Source organism: Cyanistes caeruleus, chromosome 8 (genome assembly GCF_971803275.1).
Source record: "Cyanistes caeruleus chromosome 8, bCyaCae1.hap1.1, whole genome shotgun sequence".
Lineage (NCBI taxonomy): Eukaryota > Metazoa > Chordata > Aves > Passeriformes > Paridae > Cyanistes > Cyanistes caeruleus.
In genome coordinates, this window is record NC_141708.1 from 38462810 (window position 1) to 38468529 (window position 5720).

The following is a 5720-nucleotide window of genomic DNA, read 5'->3' on the forward strand; positions in this document are numbered from 1 at the left end:
CAACCGAGTATATATTTTTAAATATAAAGATGATCAAAATAGATATTAAAAAATATTGAAGAAAAAGGGGCTGCTTGGTTTTTATTTAGTTAGAGGCAGGGCTTTTAGATAAATAGGAAAAATACAAATAAATAAAATATTGAAAGAATGAATATATAAAGAAAAATATATACAAATCTATATATCTATAAATATATAGAGAAAAAAATATATATATATATGTAGGCGTAAAAATAAGTAATAGAAATATATACATATATGTTGATTTATAATCTATAATATGATTTCTGTACGTATAGATGGCAATATGATATCTTTTAGGATATGTTATGTGTTTTGTATATCAAGAAGGTATATAAATATGATAAAAAATATATATTAAAATATTTTTAAATACCGTTTAAGATAAAGGGACTGTTTGGTTTTTATTAGGTTAGCTTCGGGGCTTTTAAATAAATACAACAAAAATAAAAACATAGAAATGTATATTAAGTATATAAAGATATAGACGTATGTGCAACCAGAAAAGTAAAGAAATAGAAGTAATGCCAATATATACAAACAGATTTATATTTAATAGATATGTTATATATATTGATTTTATATATGTATTATATACATAATGAATATATATCATTAAAATGTATGGAATATATTTAATATATAATAACATACGTATACACGTTAAAATAATATATTTTGATACTTTATATATTGCTTGTCATATATAAATGAATATAGTATATAAATTTAAACATGTGTGGTGGAAATAGATGTTAATTTGTATTTTTTTTTTATTTTCATTGTTTTGGTATGTTTCTCGGAGGCAATCCTCCCCTTGCAGCTGCTGACAGCACGGAAAAGCTGTGTGCTTCGTGGTGTCTATTGCCCAGCTGGCAACGATTCCCTTGTGTTTGGTGCATTAAGTCACACCCAGCTGTGTGGGATGGCAGGTGAGCACATTGCCCGACCCTTTTAGCTTTTCTGGCTCAGGCACAACTTCCTTTCCTTTTGGATATGGAAAACAGGGAAGAGAGGGTAGTGTGACATTAGCACTAATTTCTAGCAGATTTTTAACTGCCCCTGATGCTCGTTCATCTTTGCAGTGTGGGTTTTCATGCTGACAAATCCTCTGCTTTGCCTTCTGCTCACAGTCAGCTGGGCCCTTTATTGAACAGATTTATCTGCTACAAGGCTACGCAGAAGGATGGAAAGGAGGAACACAGGGGGGAAAAAAAATAGATTCAAGGCATAGAGAAGGTAGCCGGTTTATTTGTATGACATGTAGCTTTTTTAGGATGTTTTGTTCTTTATATGGCGTTAATTTCAAAGAGAAGCCTGTGAACTTTGTGTTCCCCTTTTGGGGCTGGTTCTGGGGTAAGGGGGAAACACGAGGCCTAAGCACCTCTGGCTTATCTGTCCAAGGATCTGCCTCAGTTGTGGCTCCCATCCTTCTGAAGGACTCTTCAGCGCAGTGAGTTACCTTCTATAACTATTCATTGTTGTATTGTTGTTGTGAGACCTCATTGCTGGGTGAGAGGACCAGGGGAAATGAAAGGCTGTATGCCACTGTTACTTCATCACTGAATTCTTGCACTCTGTTAAAATCAAAACAAAAGGGATTTACACTGTCAGAAACACTTAACTGTAAGTTAAGGTAAAGGTCACAGTGCTAAAACCTAAGAGCAGATAGGGTTGAGCTCCTTTGTCTTCCCTCTCCGGCAGCTTTTGTGACTCCTGCCTCCAAGGTATCATCAGCTATCCCCTGGATCTTGCAGTGGAAGAGATGCTGAACCACCAGCTGTTCCATATTCTACACCATGTGTCTTTTTACCATGCTCCTCTGAGAAGCATCTCTCCCGTCTCTGTTTCTTTGCAGACCAGAAGGGATAAACTGGGATTCCTTTGTTCTTTTGCCTGTTAATAAAAAGGCCGCTTGTGGCTGTGTGCAGTGGCAACTGCATCACAGAATCTTAGAGGTGATTATTCACAGGTTAAGGAAATAATTCCTTTTTTTGTCACTGCTGCACTGAATTTCATAGGCGTGTCTGTGGCTTGATGCCTAAGATATTTAAAGCAGGTTTTATTCTTACAGGGGTTTTGCACACTAAAGTGTCTGCCCAGGTTTTGTTTCCAAAAGTGAGGTATAGTGCTGGGTGTTTAATTTGGTATGTTACTTGTTCTGTTGTGTAAATAACTGCAGCTCCCTCCCTGTGCCTGTGTATTGCAGGGGCAAGCGAGCGCTGGTTATAAAGGTGGCGATAATTAGGAAGAAGCTGTTTAAGCTTGGATAAATGTTTAGAGATCATTGCTTAGGGTACTGCATAGATGTACCAGAAGGAACTGCACCCTGGAAGTGCTGTGTGTCTGAAACCGACTGCACCTGCTCATTTTTAGCTCCTCTTTCTGACTCTGACTCTGCTCCTATTCCGACAGACCCGTCCGAGCCTGGCGTTCGCTACAGGCCTCCGCGTGGTGGGAGATGAGTCTAGGAGGAAATACCTTCAATCCACAGACGAGGCAGAAAGGACTCAGTACAAGGAGGACTGGACTCAGATGAAGGTAAAGTCCTTAACAGTCTATTTCTTCCCCATAACAAGTACTTCATTAGTGCATTCCTGGCCGTGTGCTGCAGGGCACGTTGGAAGTTACACGTGAGCGACGCTTCCGCTCGCGTCGAGGCGCACGCACGCGTTCCTCGTGCACCTTCTCCCTGCCTGACACGAGCTAACAGAGTCTGCCGAGGTGTGCCTGACCGGTTGTGAGGGCCAGATCTTTGTTGCCCTCATTTCAGTGAAGGAAACTGGAATTCCTTCTTGTATTCAGCACCACGTGTGGGTGTAAAGTTGAGCTGCCACGTGCCAGTTGAGAGCTGATTTGGTCAAGGAGAGGAATTCTTGCCTAGGAAGATTTGGCACTCCAGTTTCTCTTGCATGGCAGAGGCCACCCGAGATCGAAATGTTGCTACAAGTGTCCCGAGCTATTTCCAGTACGTACTTAAAAATGTCTGTCTGCAACTGGAGCGATTCTGTGCCTTATCCAGAGATGGTGCATTCTGGCTTTTCAGCGTGCACAGTGACGCTCCCGAGTTTTAAAGTGTCGATCTTTCTCTCGTAGGTTAAGATGGGCACAGCTCTAGGTGGCCCATAGCTTGGGGTTCATCTCAGAAGGAGGGACTTCATTTGGTCACAGAGAAGACGTGCCTTCCCTGCAAGGAGCAGCAAAGATAATGCACAGCCTCTCGGAGAGGCTTAAACTTGAGTAAATTTTTGTAGCCACTGATGCTGTTGAGGAAGGTACGTGGATTGCAGTCACCTGAGGATTGGTAACTTTTGACAGTGAGTGCAGCACTTGCCAGTGGCTCCCCTCCCTGGCTGCCGTGCTGTGGGTTTTGGCAGCTGCATTGTAAAATTTGTTGGTAGATTTTGGAGTCGCTTCCCCTGTAAGCGTTCAGCCAGGGTTCCCTTTAACAAACACACTGTGTGGCAGCAGCGCGTTGCTCTTCATAAAATAGAGATAAATTTCTGTGCTTCCTTTTTTAAGCGACTGAACTGCTCAAGAAACTGCTGCCCGAGATGGTGAGGTTTGAAGCCTCTCTGGAGGAGCTGGAACTCTCTAAGGACGGGGGCTCGTGATTCACCCGTAGATTTGCGCACATGCAATGTAGCAAACCTGACTTTGATTTCAGCCAAAGCTTAATGTCACTGTCAGAAAACTGAGTATGATTTTTGGCCCATAGTTGTTTACGAATGGTGTAAGCCATTATATAATCAAGTATATCATTGAGATGTGTCTAGTAGATGTATTACGGTTATAGTGTGTGTGTGTGTGTGTGTGTGTGTGTGTGTGTGTGTGTGATGATTTCATTATCATACCATTTCACTGAACAGTCAAGTTCATTGGAGTGAAATCTGATTACTTGCATTTTAAAAACTTGCCCACCCCAACCCTTTTTGATTTTTTTTTCACAGGTATTTTATAGGCATATTTCAACATTTTCCTTCCTAATCCACGAGTAAAGGGAGATGTTGGGATTTGATCCAAAAGATCTTACAACCGATTTTGTGGTGAAACAGAGAAAAACCGTGAGCAGCCAACTCACTGGAAACCTGCATGTTAAACGCAGAGAAGCACAAAGTGTTTGATGCTGTTAGAGTTCAAAATAACAAGGAAAAATGGTGGGGAATTTACCTGCCTTGGAACAAAGTATGACCCCATCCCATACTCTCAGCTCCCGCTCCCCTTCCAGCGTGGCTGTGACCCGGGCTGGCCGTACCGCTCGGTGTCTCTGGACCTCACAGCATTTCTATGTGGCTGCTGCACCCGGGTCCCCAGCACGTCCTGCTCTGGCCGCCTTCCCCGAGCGGTCCCACGTGCACCAAGCGGGTGCTACAGACCACAGGGGCCTCTTGGCTGCAGAGCTGGGTGATGGGAGACAACAAAGCAATGCCCAGGATGCAGCTGTTCAAGCCAGCCTCGCCTCACGGAGCATTTCTTTCTCACCTGTCCATGGTTCTCTCTCTGTGTGTGTCTGTGCTCCTTTTTAAACTGCAGGGCTGGGAGGCCTGGCCATTCCACCGGGAGTGCTCACCCTGGGAGCACCAGTGTCTACCTTGGGAGGAAGCAAGCTGCCACCAGAATAAAAGCAGGGTGGAGCTGCTCCCACTCCAAGGCAAGAGCCTGCAAGGCCCATCCTTTGGGGACTCGTCTTTTGTGTGAAGGCACATTGTCTAGCAGAGGAAGAGGTTGGTACCTGGTGGAGCAGGGCCAAGATTCCATTTTCCCCAGGCAGCTCCCTCCTCTGCCTGCTGTAGCGCTGGCCAGGGCTGGGAGAGGAGGGGGAGTGTGTTCAGCACTGCTGCTGGAACGGAGTGGCCCTCTCAGGAGGATCCCGGTTGCTTCAGGACCTTGCTTTTGCACTGGTTTGTGTCCACAAAGGAAAGGCATGCAGAAGGCAGCACCATCCCCCCAGCCCTGTAGTCTGGACCTAGAAAGGCTTCCAATAAAGCCAGGTGCTGCTGTCCAGGGCAGTTGGAGTTGTTCTGTGCCTTCTTTGGGGGGGAAGAGCAAAGGCTGAGGGGGACGGGGTGGAGACTGGGGGGCTCCCGTGTCCCTTGGGGCACGCCGAGGTCCCCGCCAGAGGGAGGGACACGCTGCGCTGGAGTAGCAAGGTGAGCGGGGAATGGGGAGGGCTGGTGCTGGGTACCCTTGCCCAGAGGGGACCCCAAGCTGCCAGGAAATTCCCCGGGAGGGCTGGGTGCAGAATCCAAAAACCTGTGGAGTTGTTCTGGTTTTTACGGTAGCTATTGGCAAGGGACAGGAATTGACCTCTCCAAATCCCCTTGGAAAGGAACCCCCTCTCTGTGCACTCCGTCGTTAGGGTTTTGTTATGTCAGGAACGGCTTAGGGTTAAGAAAGTGGGTTTTGTCTTTCCACCTCTTACTTCCCTGTAAAATGGGAGTGTATAAAACACATGTGTGCATCCCTGAGGTATTAAAATGCACCGAGAGAAATTTCTGGGCCTAAGGTCCATAGAGACGAGCGCGTTCTGCACTCGGGGTTGAGTAGGAATTTATATTTTTGTCATTCTGACCTGTTAGCTGAAAGAATTGGGAGAGTTTCCAAGAGAAAGAAATGCAAATTTTAAAAAGCAGAATGTTAGAAAGAGAAATATATAAATGTATACATGTAAAAAAAAATATAGGGAAGCTAGGTAGATC

General features: G+C 44.8%; 1 long non-coding RNA gene across 2 annotated transcripts; it reads left to right on the forward strand.

Moving 5' to 3' along the window:
• Window positions 1-712: 712 nt before the first annotated feature.
• On the forward strand, window positions 713-5030 carry LOC147652042 (uncharacterized). Of its 2 annotated transcripts, none has more exons than XR_015289949.1 (4): window positions 713-953; window positions 2437-2562; window positions 3118-3296; window positions 3544-5030. It is a non-coding gene; the product is annotated as an uncharacterized LOC147652042 (long non-coding RNA). The 2 variants fall into 2 exon arrangements; XR_015289950.1 differs by lacking the exon at window positions 713-953 and adding an exon at window positions 960-1474.
• The last annotated feature ends 690 nt before the right edge of the window (window positions 5031-5720 follow it).